Below are 18,003 nucleotides of genomic sequence, written 5' to 3'. Positions count from 1 at the left end.
TCTTGAGTCCAATTAGGTCCCTCCTCTGTGCTGACCCTTCTGGGGCTCCCACCCCACACAGAGTGAAAGCCAAAGTCCTCAGGATGGCCCGCAAGGCCTGGCCTCTCAGCACTGGCCTCCTTTCTCTTCTGCAGCCTTCCCACTCAAGCCTTTGCCCCCTGGGGCCTGCTGGGACTACCCCCCAAACCTTCCCAAGGCTGCCTCCTCCTTGTTCTTCAGGCCTTAGCTCAGATAAGCTGTCCTGACCACATATCAAAAGCCCCTCCCCTCCCTGATTTATAGTCTTCAGAAACTTTTATTTGCAGCTACCTCATTTATTTATTTGTCCGCTGCTTGTTGTCGTTTCCTCCCCTAGACTGTCGGCTCCAGGAAAGAGAAAACCTCACCTGGTTCGTTCACTGCTAGTTCCCTAGCACCTAGTGCAGAGCTGAATAAATATTTGTTGAATGAATGAATGCTGCCATGAACATCCTTATTCCAGGCTCTGTGCGTACTGTTGAAAGTGGGAATATCTGGATTGAAGGAAAGGCTCATTTAAATTTGAATAAATGCTTATGTTAAGTGAAATAAGCCAGACAGAGAAAGACAAACACTGTATGATTTCACTCATATGTGGAATGTAAACAAACTTACAGACAAAGAGAACAAATTAGTGGTTACTGGGGGAAGGGGGGTGGAGGGTGGGCACAAGGGATGAAGGGGCACACTTACATGGTATGTGACAAATAATAATGTACAACTGAAATTTCACAATGTTGTAAGGTATTGTGACCACAATAAAAAAAAAAAAAATTTGAGTAAATGCTGTCAAATTGTCCTCTCAAAGATCAGGCCCAGTTTACGTTCCCACCAACAGTGTGGGGCTCTGGGAGGATGGGAATCACCTCAGGTCACCAGCAGGAAGTGACGGAGATGAGAGGCAAACCAGAAGGGCCTCCTTTGTTCCCGTTTCTGCATTCCTGAGTTCCCAGAAGTTCAGAACTTAAGAGAAGATCGAAGGTGAAGGCCCTTTCATTCATTCATTCATTCACTCAACAAACTTGGATCATTGTGCTCACCTTCCGGCACACTGGCATTATAATTTACTTATTTATTACACGTATTGTTGTCTGCAGAATGAAATCTCCATGAGACCATAGATTTTTGTCTGTTTGCTCACTGCTGTGTCCCCAAATGCTTAGAATACTACCAAGCACATAATAGGCACTCAATAAATATTTCTTGACTGAATGAATGAATGAGTGAATGATGAACGAAGTCTTCTGTGTGTAAGAACTTGGAGGTTCCCAGCAGATACAAAGACAGCTGGGCACATGAGTCAGAGGGGCCAGAGGGCCCTGGCAGCACCCCTCCCATCCTGAGCTCCAGGCCCTGGTGCCCTGACCCCTCACTCACCCAGTGGACAGCTCATGCTCTCTCCTCAGCTCCTTCCTTTCTGCAGTCTCTGGGTTGTTCTGGGGCACCTGTCCTCCCACCCCTCAGGTGGCTTTATACTTGGGGCTGAGCCCTGGGGCCGCCCAGGAGGGAGGGAAGGAGTTACACCCTGGGGGAGGGGGAGGGCAGGTGCAGAAGCCCCTGGAAGCAGGGGACAGGTAGGGAAGGGAACACTGAGGTGACACCCTAGTCCCTTACAGCTGACAAACTCAACCTTAAACCCTGGTTGTTGGGAGGGAGGTGGCAAAGTCGGGGAGGGGATTATCAGGGGACAAAGGGGCCGCCCTGTTCCCTGCTGCTCTGCACGTCCTGGGATCCAGTTTCCCACAAGGAGGCGGCCCCCTGCCCCGCCCCACAGGGACCCAGGCATCAGGCCCTGGCTCCCAAGGAATTTAGAAAAGGGACCGGAGGGTGGCATGTGAGCAACATCACCCACGCCCAGGTGCACTCTTAGACACAGGAGCACGTACATGTCTACACACGCATTAGCACGTGGGCACACACCAGACATACGCACACACTTTCATATGTTCATTCATTCATGTATGTATTGACACCTGTGTGCTGGTCCCTGTTCCAGGTGCTGGGACAGAGCAGGGAACAGTCAGACAAAAACCCTGTCCTCGTGGAGCAGGTGCCCTCATGGACATGCCTACACATGTGTCATATCACACACATCCGGCCAGACCTACATACCTTACACAGGGAGAGCCAGACGAACCAGTGCATGTGTCCACACAGATGCACACGGACATGTGAACACATGGCCACACCCAGAGGCCCCACCAGAAGCGCACGCACAGGCAGACACATATATACATGGAGTGTACCCACACCACGGCCATATGTGTGCACACAGACACACGTGCAGCTGGGGCTCAGGAGGTCTGAGATCTAGCCACATCTCAGTCTTTGCTATCCTGGGAGATCTTGGGCCAGCGGCTACCCTCTGCCCAGGCACAGCACACGCAGACACACACCTGAGGTCCTCCCCATCTGGAGAAGCCTTGTGGCAGAGAGGGAGGATGGGGAGACAGGTGTTGGGTTCCAGTCCCTCTCCAGGGCTTTCACAATCTCTCCACAAGGGAGCACTGTTCAGTTCTCAGCCCCTGCCCACCTGCTGAGTCAGTGAGTGGTCAGTCAGACCCCCACCCTGCTTCCATCCAGTTGGGAGCTGGAATACTGCTCTACTCTCCTCCCCAGTTTAGGGCTAGGGTGGAAGGAGAAGGCCCACACCCCTCCTGCTAGGGCAGGAGATACATCTGTTCATTCATTCACCTGTGTATACATTCAATCAGCAAATATTGGTGGGGCCCCGACCATGTGCTGGCACCAGGGTGAGTAATAAGTTAGGCCAGGTCCCTGCCTCATGGGGTGCACAGTCTGGTGCAGAAGACCAATAACAAACATGTAAACTGGTAAAAAACAAAATTCCCTAAAGGGACAAGGTGCTGAGAAGAAGAAACAGGCTGATGTGATTAGGTAGGGGTTGAGGAGACTTAGATAAGTAGCCTGAGGCCCAGAGGAGGGCAGCTACTTACCTGGAGTCCCACAGCACGGCCAGGACAGATCCTAGATTCCTGTCCCCCAGCTTGGAACCAGATCTGGGGTGTCCTCGATCTGAACTGTGAGCTGAAGGAGGAAGGAGGTGGGGGGGAAAGATGGCTCCTGAGGTGTGGGATCCTAAATTGGGTCTCCAAGGCTGGGGGCTGCCAGGGCTGCCAGACAGAGCCAATGCTAGGCAGGCAGTGATGTCAGGGGATTAGACTAGGTCCTTTGAGTGGGTGCACTGAGGTGTGGGCCAGGCAAGGTAGTGGAGGAGGAGGGCAGGAGGGGAGGAGGAGAAGAGGAAAGCAGATACTTGATCTGGTGCTATTCACAGGTGAATGGTGTACGTGGGGCAGGGCCTCACCTGAGAGGGCAGGCTCACCCTCACCCGAAACACCACCTCCTGCTTCTCTCAGAGGCTTCACTTTCTCTCTCTCTGGACCCCCAGGTGTCCCTCACAGCTGGACAAATTGGCCCCCATCCCAGGCCAAGCTCCATTTGTCCAAGGCATCTGTCTTGGCATAGGTCATCAGCTCTGCCACCCTGTCCTGCCCTACCTTGTAGCCCACTTGTCTCCATCACTGTTTTGGTCTCATCAGAATCTGATGCCTGGGGAATCCTAGCAACTTAGGAGTCAGCAGACTTGGGTGCAAATCCTCCCTTTTTCATCACTAGCTTGGGAAGGTTACTTAACCTCTCTGAGCCTGTTTGTTTCCTCATCTGGAAACCAGGATAATAATTCCCACCTCCCACGCTCTCTCTGATGCCACCCATCAGGTGCCTTGATCCCTGCTATGAGGCCCCTCCTACGCCCCTCAAGCGTTGCCCCAGTGGTACATAATGCCTACAACCAACAGCAAAAGCCTCAACGCCCCATGACCCCATGCTTGGAGCCCAATCCCCACCAGCCATACATACACTCCCAAGCAGTCTGTCCTGTCCATCCCCCAGGACACTCAAGCATGACCCCAAGGTCATCCAGCAGGTCACATAACGAGGCCCATTCAGAACAAATAAACATGAACTCCAAACCAGATCCTCACCCTGACCCCAATATTAATCCCAACCCCATTTCTGCCCCTGACTGCAAGTCTTCACCCCTACCTCTCCAGGCAAAGTTAAGTACAGAGGCCTCGAGGTGGAAGCATGCTTGGCAGCTTTCAGGAACAAACAAGGCCAGTGGAGAGAGCAGAGATTGGTGGTTGGTGAGATGTGACAGGATAGGGAAGAACAAGGGTGTCTTTGCCCCCTCCCACCCTTCCTATACCTTTCCTTGACTCCCCAGTGCCCTCAGGATAAAGTCCTAACTCTATAGCCCAGCCTTTGAGGCCTGTAATCCCCTAGTCCCTGAACAGCCTTGCGCCCCACTTCTTGCTTTTCCTCACCTCCTACCTCAGCCGTCCGACCTATTTATCAGGCCTGCTGAACCCCAGGGCTTTCTCATGTCATTCTCCCTGCACAGAAGGCTCTCCTGCTCCTCCTCTACCTGGCACAATCCTTCTCGTATTTTAACCTTCCACTCAGATTTTTCCTCCTCTAGGAAGCTTTCCCTGTCTCTTCTGCTGCCAGCAGGGTTAGGGGGCTCCTCTGGGCTCCCACAGCCCCCACGCTCCCCCTTGTCCATTTACTGGTCACCCTGCATTGTAATTCTCAGTCTCCTGCTTTCTCTCCCCCACCAGACAGGAGGCAGAGACTTGTCATCTCTACATCCCCAGCATGAGGCCATGCACAAAGGAGACACCTCAGTGAGTGCTGGATGAAGGAAGGCAGGAGCATGATGGTTCCAACTGCGGGCTCTGCAAAGCCAAGCCAAGGAGTCTAGTCTGCTGAGAAGAGTGCCTGATCTGAGTGCCTTGTCTTCAGAGGGTGGCAGGCTGAAGGGGTAGCGAAGGCACATGGAAGAAAGGCCCCCAGTGCAGGGATCGCCAGGGTGAGGAGCACAGCCCACTCTGTTCATTGATTCCATGATTCTTTACAGCACCATTCCAGTGACTGGGATGGTGGTAAACAAGACCAAGAAGGTCCCTGCCCTCCTGGAGCACACAGCCTTGCAGCTCGACCTTCATCAGCAGCAGCAGCATCATAACTAACATTTCTTGAGAACTTACTAAGGGCCTGGCATAGTTCTAAGCTCTTTATGTATATTGACTCATGTGTTCTTTACATAAACCCCACGGAGTGGGTAGTACTGTTTCCCCATTTTGCCGATGAGGAAATTGAGGCATAGCAAGGTTAAGTGATCAGTTCAGGGTCACACAGCTAGTAGAGAACAGTGCTGTGTTGAACCCAGGCTCCGGATCCTGGGGTCTTCACTCTTATCACCATCTCTAGTCTTTGGGGCTTGACACTTTGCAGTCCATGAGCCCTTTCCACAGCCCTTGTCACTCTGGGTTCCCTGCAGGGTTATCTGACAAGGGGCCATCATCCTCATTTCACAGAGGAGATGCAGAGGAAGGAAAAGAATCACATTTTTTAGCCTCTATTATGCTACCAGTCATTTTATACATAGACATTATCTCATTTAATCCTTGTAACAACCTGGGACACAGGTTTTATGGTTATTATCCCCACTTTTACAGATGAAGTTCAGAGAGGTTTGGTGACTTGCCAAGATCACACAGAGAATGAATTGTAAGGGCTTTGAACTCAGGACTGGCTCCAATGTCTGAGCTGTTTCCTGCCATTTCCAGATGTAGCTCCTCTGACACACCAATATCTGCACCACGATTTGTCCCCATGCCTGGGACACATGGGCAGACATTGTGATGACTGAGTGGGAGACACAGATCCAGCAGAGCTCTGCCCATTTGTCCTAGCCAGTCCCAACCTGGCCCTTGGCAACCTCTAGAATCCAGTCAAGCTTTGCCTTTGCTTCCTGAGCAGCCCTAGGCTTGATGAGGAGGGCCAGAGGAAGAGGTGTAATGAGCCCTGTACCAGGAGCAGAGTCTGATGGGGGTCTGGGGTGTCAGCTTTTAAATTGGGAATAAATGGAGTCAGAGCCAGCAGAGCTGTCCTCCATTCGGCAATTACGCACTAAATTCCCACTGAACTTCCCAAAGAAGTGACACATGCACAGAGTCTAATCAGATGAGTAGACCCTGCCAAATAACAAAAACAACCGTAAAGCCATGCTAAATTAAACACTGTGTGAGAGAGATGCAGAACTGGATAAGTAGGTCAATGGAACAGGATAGAAAGACCGGGAATAGACCCATGTATACATAGGAATTTAGGATGTGATAAAAGTGACATTTCAAATGAGGGAGGGAAGGATAAACTGTTAAAATAAAAGGTATTGGGACAGCTAGAATACTACATGGAAAAGTTTAACTTAGATCCTGTAAGGCGTGCAGCTGGTGTCCTATCCAGATTTCCTATAGCACACACTGTTGGTGCCCCACCCAGATCCCTTCACCAGCAATGCACCCAGCCCCCTGCAGCACCCACCTCTGGAGAGGGGTACCCCTCTCCTGCCAGCCCCCCTCCGCCTGGCAGACCTTGGCCAGTAGCAGACTGGCATAGTTGTATGTATAAAAGGCAGATTCCTTACCTCCAGGTGGAACTAACTTGGTGGTACAGTCTGGGCTCCAACCAAAGCCAGTCACCAGCCAAGAGGACATTCTTGCTCAGCTTTTCCTCACTGCCCTCTCCTGATAACCTCATTCTCCTTCTTCTGAGAACATTTCTCCAGTTACTTGATGAAGAATTCCCATCTTGGGCTATTTCTTGGGAATCTGACCTAAGGCAGATCCCTTTATAACACTTTTTTTCTTTTTTTTTTAAAGATTGGCGCCTAAGCTAACATCCATTGCCAATCTTCTTTTTTTTCCCTTCTTCTCTCCAAAGCGCCCCGGTACACAGTTGTATATTCTAGTTTTAGGCCCTTCTGGCTGTGCTATGTGGCATGCCAGCTAAGCATGGCCTGATGAGCAGTGCCATGTCGCGCCCAGGATCTGAACCAGCGAAACCCTGGGCTGCCGAAGCGGAGTGTGTGAACTTAACCATCAGCCACGGCGCTGGCCCTCTAACACTATTAAAAAAAAAAAATGCTAGATTAAAAATTTAAATGTGAGAGAGATTTCTGAAATCACTAAGCAAAAATATAGAAGAACACTTTAAAAGCTTGGACTTGCAGCATTATTTACAATAACCGAGACATGGAAACAACCTAAGTGTCCATGACAGATGAATGGATAAAGAAAATGTAGTATATACACACACACAAATACTATTCAGTCATAAAAAAGGGAAATCTTGCCATTTGCAACAACATGGATGGACCTTGAGGGCATTATGCTGAGTGAAATAAGTCAGACTGAGAAAGACAAATATCATTTGTCAAGACAAACGAGAAGACAAATATATCAGAAAGAAAGACAAATATTTATATCCGGAATTTCAAAAAAACCAAACTCCTAGAAAAAGAAACCAGATTTGTAGTTGCCAGAGGTAGGGGTGGGGAGTGGGGGAATTGTGTGAGGTGGTCAAAAGGTACAAACTTCCAGTTATAAGATAAATAAGTACTGAGGATGTAATATACACCATGATGACTATAGTTTTCTTTCTCACAAAAGAGAGCAAATCCATGAACCAAGAAAGTGGGAAAGGGAGCCACTAGGCACAACATCCTGTGAAGTAAATACTATGAAAAACATATCTTATAGCTGGGAAAACGGAGGTTCAGAGAGGGGAGGTCACACAGGACTGCACAACTAGTGGTAAAGCCAAGTCTTCAAACCAAGTCTATCTGACTTTAGACTCCCGCAGATAAAAGAATCCTCTGGGATGCTCTTAGAAGTACAGATTCTTGGTCCCCACTCAGATTCAATAGGTCCCAAAGAGCCCAGGCATCTGCAATTTTAGTATAGGGGCCACCCCCACCCCATCTCTCAGGGCATTCTGAGTCCCACTTTAAGGGACACTGAATAATACAACAACTCTGTCTTCCATAAAGAACCAGGCCTGGCAAGAAAAAAACACAAGAGATAGGGGAACTTTTGTAGATCAAAGAGATTCAGGAGACATAACGATAGGATTAATTATCCATTGCTGTGTAAAAAGTTACCCACAACCTAGTGGTTTAAAATATCAGTTATTGTTTCAGTTTCTGTGGGTCAGGAATCTGGGCTGAGAGGCTTTCACAAGGCTACAATAAAGGTCAGGGCTGCAGTCATCTCAGGGCAGGAGTATCTGCTTCCAAGTTCACTCCCCATGGCGTTGGTAGGATTCAGCTCCCCAAAGGCTGTTGGTCTGAGGGCCTGAGTCCTCCCCTGGCCATTAGCTGGAGGCTGCTTTCACCTCCTCACCATGTGGACCTCCCCATGGGGCAGTTCACAACCCGACATCTTGCTTCCTCTGAGAGGCTGAGAAGAGGCAGAGATAGTACTAAGAAGATGGAAGATGGTCACAGTCTTTTATAGCCTTATCTTGGAAGTGACATCCTATCACTTTTGCTGATTTTATTCATTATAGAAGCAAGTTGCTTGTTCTGGCCTCCATCAAGGGGAGAGGAATATCAGGGGGCAGGGGTCATTTGGAGCCATATCAGAAGCTGCCTACTTCAACAACTGAGTGCAATATGTGGCCCTGTTTTGAGTTCTGATTTCCCTAAACCAACTGCAAAGAGCCATGTATAAGATAATCCAGGGAATTTGAACATGGGCTGTATATTAGATGATATTAAAGAATTACCATTATTTATTTAGATGTGCCAAATGTCTGTGATTACATTAAAAGAGAAGATTCCTTATGTATTAGAGGTACATCCCAAAGAATATTAAAAGTGAAATGTTATGATGTCTGGGATTTTTAAAAACTAATACAATGGGGGAGGGGGAGGAATGGGGGTATAGATGAAACTGGGGTTAGTCATATGTTGATGAATGTTGAAGTGGGTAACAGTTACGTAGATATTGGAGTGCATTATATTGTTCCACGTTTTTTTTGAGGAAGATTGGCCCTGAGCTAATATCTGTGCCCAACCTCCTCTATTTTGTATGTGGGACGCCTGCCACAGCATGGCTTGATAAGCAGTTTGTAGGTCTGCTGGGATCTGAGCCGACGAACCCCAGGCCGTTGAAGAAGAGCTCATGAACTTAACCGCTGCGCCACCAGGCTGGCCAAATACTGTTCTACTTTTATATGTGTTTGACATTTTCAATAATAGTTAAAAATCAAAGTGAATTGAAGCTAAAAATCATGCACTGAAAGTTGAAAGAATATATAAAATCTAAAGCTTGCATATTGCATGTTGCACATTGACTGTATTTTAATTGCTAAAAAGGACAATTACAAGAGAAATAAACATTTTGGATGGGGAAAGAAAACCATAAATATGAAAAAGCAAAAGAAGGAAGGAAGGGAAGAAGGAAGGGAGGAAGGAAGAAAGGGAGAGAAGAAGTGAGGGAGGGGCGGAGGGAGGGAGGAATGATAGAAGCAGCCTTCCGAGGTGGCTGACCCCCGACCCCTGCTTAACAAGCCAGTGGGATTCAGGTCATTCTAGTAGAACAGAGAGCTTTGGGCAGCAGCAAATCTAAGCCCTCAAGGGTTCCTAGTTTCTGCAAAGGACTGGCTGGAGTTTAGGGGCTGCCTTGGGCCTAAAGGGATGGGGAAACTGGGTCCATTTCAGAAAGGGGATAGAGGCAGGGAGCCCAGAAGCAGCCGGAGGGGGTACTACATGCAGGTTCAGGGCTCTCCACGGAGCTTTGGAAAGATGCAGTATGGCACAGAAGGCCACAGTCTTACAGATCCTAGATTATGGGGAGAATAAATCCCAAACCCTCATCTTTAGATAGACAGAGGCCTGAGGCTGCCTCTTCATTCTGGATTAGGCCAGGAATTTCGAATCATAGCTGCCTAGCATGGGGCTTGGCATACAAGACGTGCTTAACACTCATTTATTCAATCTAGTAGTAGTGGTCCTCAACCAACGAGATGTGCATATCAGAATTTTCCAGAAAGCTTTTAATATCATTTGATTCTTTATAATCATGTGTGATTCTTTACGAAGGTAATGCACTCATTTTGGGATGGGTAGTTCACTTGTCTGGTTCAATATTCAAAAGGGCCAAAAAGGCACCTGTTAAGTGAAAGGGTTTCCTCCCACCTCTGTTCCCCAGCCACTCATTTCCCCTCCCTGGAGGCAACCACGGCTACTTGTTTCTTCTGTATACTTTCAAGGATATTTTATGTATATGTGATCAAATATGGATGTTTGGTTTTTGCCTTTTCAAACTTTTTTTTCCTGTTTTTTCTCTCCAAGTCCCCCCAGTACATGGTTGTATATTTTAGTTGTGGGTCCTTCTAGTTGTGGCATGCAGGATGCCACCTCAGAGTGGCCTGACAAGCAGTGCCATGTCTGCGCCCAGGATCTGAACTGGTGAAACCCTGGGCTGCCGAAGCGGAGTAGGCGAACTCAAACTACTTGGCCACGGGGCCGGCCTCTGCCTTTTTAAAACAAAGTGGTAAACCACATGCATTGTTCTGCACCTTGCTTTTTTCACTTAACAATGTTGCTCAAAATCATTCCATACTAGTTGTTTGTTTTTAAACCACAATTATATCTATTTATTCTATTTTTACAAGAAAGTGGAAAGTGACTGGAATATGTTTGAAAAGTTTCTGTTACTGAACCAAAGTGGGTCCACTTCTCAGTGAGTTGAAATGGAAGCCTTCACCAGAAGTAGCTGTCACACAAAGTAAAATTTATTTGCAGCAAATAAAGGAGACAATGGATAATTTCTTCCACAGCCATGGCTCCCGGATCAAGAGAAAGCAGGGGCCTTTTGTTTCGGATGGGAATGAATATTCAAAAGGGAGAGGTGGGAACTTGCTCACGCAGGCGGAGTTGGAAAACATGCTTCCACGTACATGGCATGTTATGGTAATAAGGCCTAAACTCCTCCTGGGGTGGAATCTTAACATTGAAATGAAGCAAAGGTGATCTCTTGGGCACTTCTCAGCCCGTCTGTGTGGAGGCGTAGCTCTTGCAGTGGGGTGCAGACTGGTTCAGGGTGGTTGGTGATTGCATCTCTTAACATATCTAAAAAACAATTTGGAGAGACGGTTAAGTGCTTCAGAAATCTCCTTTGAGTTACTTGGGGCAGTTAGTCAGCGACATTTCCAGGTAATATTCTGAGTTCGCTGTATAATTTAAACCTGTATCTTCCATATCCATTCTAAACTAGAAAACTTGTTGCAATTATATTACCTTTTTCCTCTTATTACAGTACATTTGGTTTGTCATTCTTTATTGTAGCAAAATAAAAACACAAAATTTACTGTTTTAATCATTTTTAAGTGTACAGTTCATTGTTATTAAGTACATTCACTTTGTTGTGCAAATATCAGCACCATCCCTCTCCAGAACTTTTTCATCTTCCAAAATTGAAACTCTGTACCCATTAAACAATAACTCCCCATTTCTCCTGCTCCAGGCCCTGGTAACCACCATTACACTTTCTGTCTCTATGAATTTGACTACTCTAGGTACGTCATATCAGTGAAATCATACCATATTTGTCCTTTTGTGTCTGGCTTATTTCACTTACCATACTGTTTCAAGGTTCATCCACATTGTAGCATGCATCAGAATTTCATTTCGTTTTAGGCTGAACAGGATCTCATTGTATGTAATACCACATTTTATTTACCCATTCATTCATCCGTGAACATTTAGTTTGTGTCCATCTTTTGGCTACTGTGAATAATGCTGCTAAGAACATGAGTATAAAAGTATCTGTTAAGAGTCCCTGCTTTCACTTCTTTTGGGTACACACACAGAAGTGTGACTGCTAGATGAGATGGCAATTCTATGTTTAATTCTATGCTTGCTTAATTAATTAATTACACATTAAATTAATGTTTAATTTTTTTGAGGACCTGCCATATTGTCTTCCACAGTGGCTGCACTATTTCACATTCCCAACAGTGATACACAAATATTCCAATTTCTCCACATCCTTGCTAACACTTGTTATTTTCTATTTGTTTGTTTTTAAATAATAGCCGTCCCAAGGGGTGTGAAGGGGTATCTCATCATGGCTTTGATTTGTATTTCCCTAGTAACTAATGATGTTGAGCATCTTTTCATGTACCTATTGGCCATTTGTATATCCTCTTTGGAGAAATGTCTATTCAAGCCTGCAATTGCATTCTTAAAATATACATTTAAATGAATAATGAATTTATTGTTTTTGTTAAAATGATATCTGTCCATTATAAAAATTCAAGCAAACCAGAAAAGAACAAAGAAGAAAATAGCCACCCTATTTCACCACCCAGAAATAGCTATTACTGTAGTAACATTTAATGAACATCATTGTGGACGTCTCACAGGTAAAGAAATGGGAAAAAATTTATAACAATCAATTCATACTATATGTCCTATTTTAAAACAAAACATTACATTTAATTTATTTGAATTTAACAGAAAAAGAAATGTAAGTGAAACTGAAAGAATGGTTGAACTTCAGATAAATGTTTCTTTACTAAAAGTGACATTATTTCTTATAAGATTCCTCTAAGGTTAAGGAAAAAAGATTTTGAAAAACATGGAGGATGGACTCATTATTTATGAATCACATGTTTTAAAAGTAGACATGGCTAATTAACTCCCGCCACATTAGCCACTCCCAATTAATTCCTAATGTTTCTCTCACTCTCTTCCCCTATGTCCAGACTTTTGTAGGTTGTATTACTATTTTTAGTTTACTAATCTTTATAATGTTCATAGTATATGCTATTCTGTAACCTTGCTTTCCTTAATTGTCTAGTCTTAGATTGATATTTAAATATTTTCAATGGCAACCAACAATCTTTTTTATTTTGACTCATCTCTTAGCTAGATTTTATTTTCAAATAGGTATTTCAAGAAAGGATCATGCCCTTTCCATTCTCTCTTCTGCGTGGCTCCTAGTTTGCACGGTAACTTAGGGGAAAACAAAAAATTTTTTTTTTAAGTTTTAATTGTGGTAAAAAACATCCAATTTGCCATCTTACAAAGGGAAACTTTTACAATGTCCAGAGCCCCTCCTGCAGGAACCCGCTCAGAGCATTGATCCTGCTCCCAAATGGAAGGGTACATCCGCAAAAAGAAACGTGATATTATGTACATGATAAATTTGAGGAGGTTCAGGACCCTCCAGGAACACTAGCCAAAGAGCTGTACTGAAATTTTCTGTGGCCACCCGAAAGCACACCTACTGCTGAGCATTTCACTTCTGTGATCTTCACCTATCAAACCCAGACTGCCTTTTGGGAGCCTTGCTTTTTGTCATTACTGATCCCAGGGCTGACCATCAACCTCTCACAGAGGCATTTCTGTTCACTTGCCCACCATAGTTGAGTGTAAATCAGACTTTATATGGATGTCACCATACCATGTGACAACAAAAGAGCTCATTCAGTGGGTGTCTTGTAGTGGGTGCTTGCCCAGAAAATCCTCTCTATGGTGACACTAACTTCCCCTGGGACCCATAGGAAGCTGTACTTGTCATTAGGACTGCTCACAAGTATTCCAGTTCTTCTCCTTCCAGGCATGTGGAGAGTTCCGTTTTCTGCCCGCTTTGAAGTTACTCAAGGCTATGGACTGCTCAATGCAATGTGAGCAGAACTGTCACGTGTTGCTTCTGGGCAGAAGCTATAAAAGCCAGTGCGTGTTTCACCAAGTCCTCCTCCCCCTATCCATCCACGATTGGATGGTGATCATAGAAGCCCATATTGAGATGGAGCCTCTTTCCTTGGCCTTATTCCCTGAGTGACTAGAATGAGCAGACCTCTCCCACTGACCAACACCAGACATGCAGCATGAGCAAGAAACAGACCTTTGCTGTTTTAAGCCACCAAAACTTCACTATTATTTGTTACTACAGCATAACCTACCCTACCTGGCTGATATAGAAGCTATGAACCTCTACAGGGATCCAGGAGAGATTGAGAAGGAAGAGCCTGTAGTGCTAAAAAGGAGCCTCAGGATAGATGGGCTTCTCTGGCCCCTGAATTCGGCACGCTCATTCCTAGGTTGCAGATAGTTCTGAAGGGAGGCAGGTGCCCTCCATTATTTTTCAGCAGCTCCTCACTGGAGACTGAAAGGTCTGACCTGTTTCTGAAACTGGTCTGCAGCCCCACGGCCCAGGCCCTCACAAAGGAAACCACCACCCCTGAGTTGTCTTAAGCCATCCTTCCAAAGGTTCTTAAACAAAATGCATAAAGTTGACAGAAAACAAACATCATTTTTTTCTCCAGTGTCCACTTTCTTTCTTTTTTTATTGTGGTCATAATAGTTTATAACATTATGAAATTTCAGTTGTACATTATTTATCAGACACTATATAAATGTACCCCTTCACTCCTTGTTCCCAGCCCCCACCCCCTATCCCCCTGGTAACCACTAAACTGTTCTCTTGGTCCATAAGTTTGTTTATTTTCCACAAATGAGTGAAACCATACAGTGTTTGTCTTTCTCTGTCTGGCTTATTTCGCTTAACATAATACTCTCAAGGTCCATCCATGTGGTTGCAAATGGGATGATTTTGTCTTTTTTATGGCCGAGTAGTATTCTATTGTGTATATATATACCACATCTTCTTTATCCAATCATCAGTCCATGGGCACTTGGGTTCCTTCCATGTCTTGGCTATTGTGAATAATGCTGCAATGAACATAGGGGTGCACAAGTCTCTTTGTATTGTTGATTTCAAGTGCTTTGGATAAATACTCAGTAGTGCGATAGCTGGGTCATATGGTATTTCTATTTTTAATTTTTTGAGAAATCTCCTTACTGTTTTCCATAGTGGATGCACCAGTTTGCATTCCTACCAGCAGTGGACGAGGGTTCTCTTTTCTCCACACCCTCTCCAACACTTGTTATTTTTTGTCTTGGTGACTATAGCCATTCTAGTGGGCATAAGGTGATACCTTAGTTTAGTTTTGATCTATATTTCCATGATGATTAGTGATGTTGAGCATCTTTTCATGTGCCTATTGGCCATCTGTATATCTTCTTCGGAAAAATGTCTGTTCATATCTTTTGCCCATTTTTTGATTGGGTTGTTTGTTTTTTGTAGTTCAGTTGTGTGAGTTCTTTATATAGTATGGAGATGAACATCATTTTTGTACAGGTGAAAAGGGGCTCATGGGTGCTGTATTCCCTGAGTTTACTTACGTCTGAGAAGGTCTGACTGTTGTCTTTTTTTTTTAAGATTTTTTTATTTTTCCTTTTTCTCCCCAAAGCCCCCTGTTACATAGTTGTGTATTTTTAGTTGTGGGTCCTTCTAGTTGTGGCATGTGGGACGCTGCCTCCCTATGGCCTGATGAGCAGTGCCATATCTGCACCCAGGATCTGAACCGACGAAACCCTGGGCCGCTGAAGCAGGGTACAAACTTAACCACTCGGCCACGGGGCCATCCCCTGACTGTTGTCTTTATATTTTAATGTCAACATGGCTGGATTATAGTATTTTCAACTCATGTTTTAAGTATACAAATAGCATCTGCTCATGGTAAAAATTTCAAGCTGTAGATTGGTTATAAGGTGAAAAGTAAAAGTTCCCCTATATCCTTACATGCAATCTCACTCTGCCATCCCCCTACCCACCCAGAGGTGGTTGCAGGCACAGCGCTTGGCACTGAGATGCTATACACAGTGCAGGAAATGGTCTTGACCCTCAATAGGCTTATTCTGATTGTTTCAGTTAATGCTGTCAGGTCAATAATGCTTACATTAGAACTGAAGCAAACTAGGTGTAGACTGTGTTGACTGGTGAGTACGTGTCTTATCCAAAAAGGGCAGCCACTGCTCAGCTCCTGCTGTTCAAAGAATGCAGACTTAGTGTTGCTAGATTTCAGGTGAAAGTGGAAATCCACTTTTGCTTGAGAAATTCATTGTTGCTATGCCAAACTAAACACACACATGGGCTGGATTTGATCAATTTGTGGATGTTGCAGTAGCTACGAGGATGGGTTCTGGAGTCTTGGGTTTGAATGCTGGCTCTACCACTCATCTGTTCTGGGCCCCCATTTCCTCATCTGTAAAATGGGATTCTACCTCATAGGATACTTACGAGGATCAAATGAGATGCTGACAGCACTTAATAACATGTGAGGTGGACTCATAGAAACCTACAATCCAGTGGAAGAGCCAATAAATGAGTCTCATCTGGGAATTACAGGAAGACTTCACTGGGACAGTTGCATTTAAACAGAGACCTGAAGGATTAATAGTTAACTGGGTGGAGAAGTGGACTGGGGACGAGGGGAAAGGCATATAACAAGCAGAGGGAACAGCTCTCGAGAAAGTCCTGAAGCAATCATGCAAGCTGAAGCTAAAGCAGTGAGGACATAGAGGAGAAAACCCTCTGGGAGCCAAGGATTTCCCGACTGATAAAGTATGAGCTAGAAGGAGCCTCAGCTCAGGCTGCGCCCAGTCCCTATAAACTTAGGACTTCACGCCACTGCGGCAACTTCCCTGACAGAAAAACCACACCCACCAAGTCTTCCGCAGGGCCCTCTAAGCCTCTCTTCTCAAACACAGAAGAGAGAGGGAAGAACAAGGGGCTGCCTTGGGGTCAAAAGTGAGTATTTTTCTAGGCAGAGGAGGAAGATCAAGAAGGCAGGTAAGAAGTCACAGAGGGCGGAAGCTGCCATTTACTCTGGTAGCTGAGGTGTCCACAGGGATGCCACCAAGGCTGGCTGGAGATGAGGCTGGGCAATGCAGCGCCTACAACTTCAGGTTGAGGAAATCTGGCCAGTTGGTAGGACCTCAGTCAAATGGAGAATGGGCGCCCCCTAGGAGCAGTGCTCGGTAGTGGACGCTGGAGGATCTACATGAGGAGGGGCGAGGAGGAGGGGGTGCGGCTCAAGAGATGGGGTTAGACTGCCCGCTACAGTTTTCTTCTCACAGGAGCTAACTCCTTCTAGCATGATGGATTCCTGGGATCCCAGAACAGCTGGGCTGCCAGAGACGTCGAAAAAGGAAATACCAACACGTGGCCCGTGTCAGGCCCTGAGCTGGGCACCTTCGTGAACATTGTCTTAATACTCCCCAAATCTGCTTCGAGGTAGGCATCATGATCCCCACTTTCCAGGTGAGAAAATAGAGGTTTGGTAACTTCCCAAGAGGGGCAGGGATTTTGTATGACTCTGGAGCCCTTTCCCTGGAGCCCTCACGACTTGGAAGATACTGATTCCCTGAAGTTTGGGGTGACAAGCATCGAGTGTGTGGCGCCCAAGCTTTCCAAGGGACATCAGTGTGACGGTACTTTCGGCAAGGACCACGCCACCCCTGTCGCGACAATACTGATTACTGTTGCTTTCCTATAAGAGCTTACCCTGAAATATGAAGTCCTCGCCACACGGGGAGGCGGATATTCTATATTCCTGGATCGCCCGGACGTCTTTCTCTCTCACCTCCACTGATCCCCAGTGGAGACATAAATTCTCCCCCTCCACTAGCGAGTGAAGGTGTGGGAGTACATTTCCCGGCAGGTTGTTCAGAAGGGGGTGGTGGGGAGAGGAGGAAAGAGATTCTCTGTTTCCGTCGGCTCGCAATTTGGCGTGTCCGCGGTGATGCACATTCCAACAGCCTACGTCCTTTCTCCGTAGAGCTAAGGAAGGGACTACGTCCCCCAGCAGGCACTGGCGCAGAGTGCAAGTGATATGACGCCATCTTTACTGTAGTTCTTCCCCCCGTTTCCGCAAGGAGTAGCCTTAGCACGCGGACTACAAGTCCCAGGGCGCCGTCTCTTCTTTCCTTTGGCCGGCATCTTTGCTGCTTTCCTTGCCGGCCCCTTTCCCCTTCCATTGTCTAGACTGAAGATAACAGAGGGGAGCCGGGAAGACTGCAACTCCCGTCAGGCTCTGCGCTACTGGGAGGGGGATTTGGATATTACAGGCGGGCGAGGTGCCCAAGGTGGTAGAATGAGGCGACGGGGAGAGGCTAGGTAACCTGCCATCTTTATGGTAGTCTCCTTATCCTCCTGGTTCCGCCATTCTTAAGGAGCACTGGAAGGCTAAAAAACTACT

At 46.2% G+C, this 18,003-nt stretch overlaps 1 long non-coding RNA gene across 1 annotated transcript; it reads right to left on the bottom strand.

The window, feature by feature from the left end:
* Positions 1–10,664: 10,664 nt before the first annotated feature.
* LOC139074869 (uncharacterized) lies at positions 10,665–17,982 on the bottom strand. The gene is made up of 2 exons (XR_011524749.1): positions 17,310–17,982; positions 10,665–11,023 (listed from the first exon to the last, which is right to left on the bottom strand). It is a non-coding gene; the product is annotated as an uncharacterized lncRNA (long non-coding RNA).
* Between the last annotated feature and the right edge of the window lie 21 nt (positions 17,983–18,003).

Source organism: Equus przewalskii, chromosome 12, assembly GCF_037783145.1.
Source record: "Equus przewalskii isolate Varuska chromosome 12, EquPr2, whole genome shotgun sequence".
Classification (NCBI taxonomy): Eukaryota; Metazoa; Chordata; class Mammalia; order Perissodactyla; family Equidae; genus Equus; species Equus przewalskii.
Note: the sequence above shows the minus strand (reverse complement) of the source record. Positions and strands in the feature narration are given on the sequence as shown.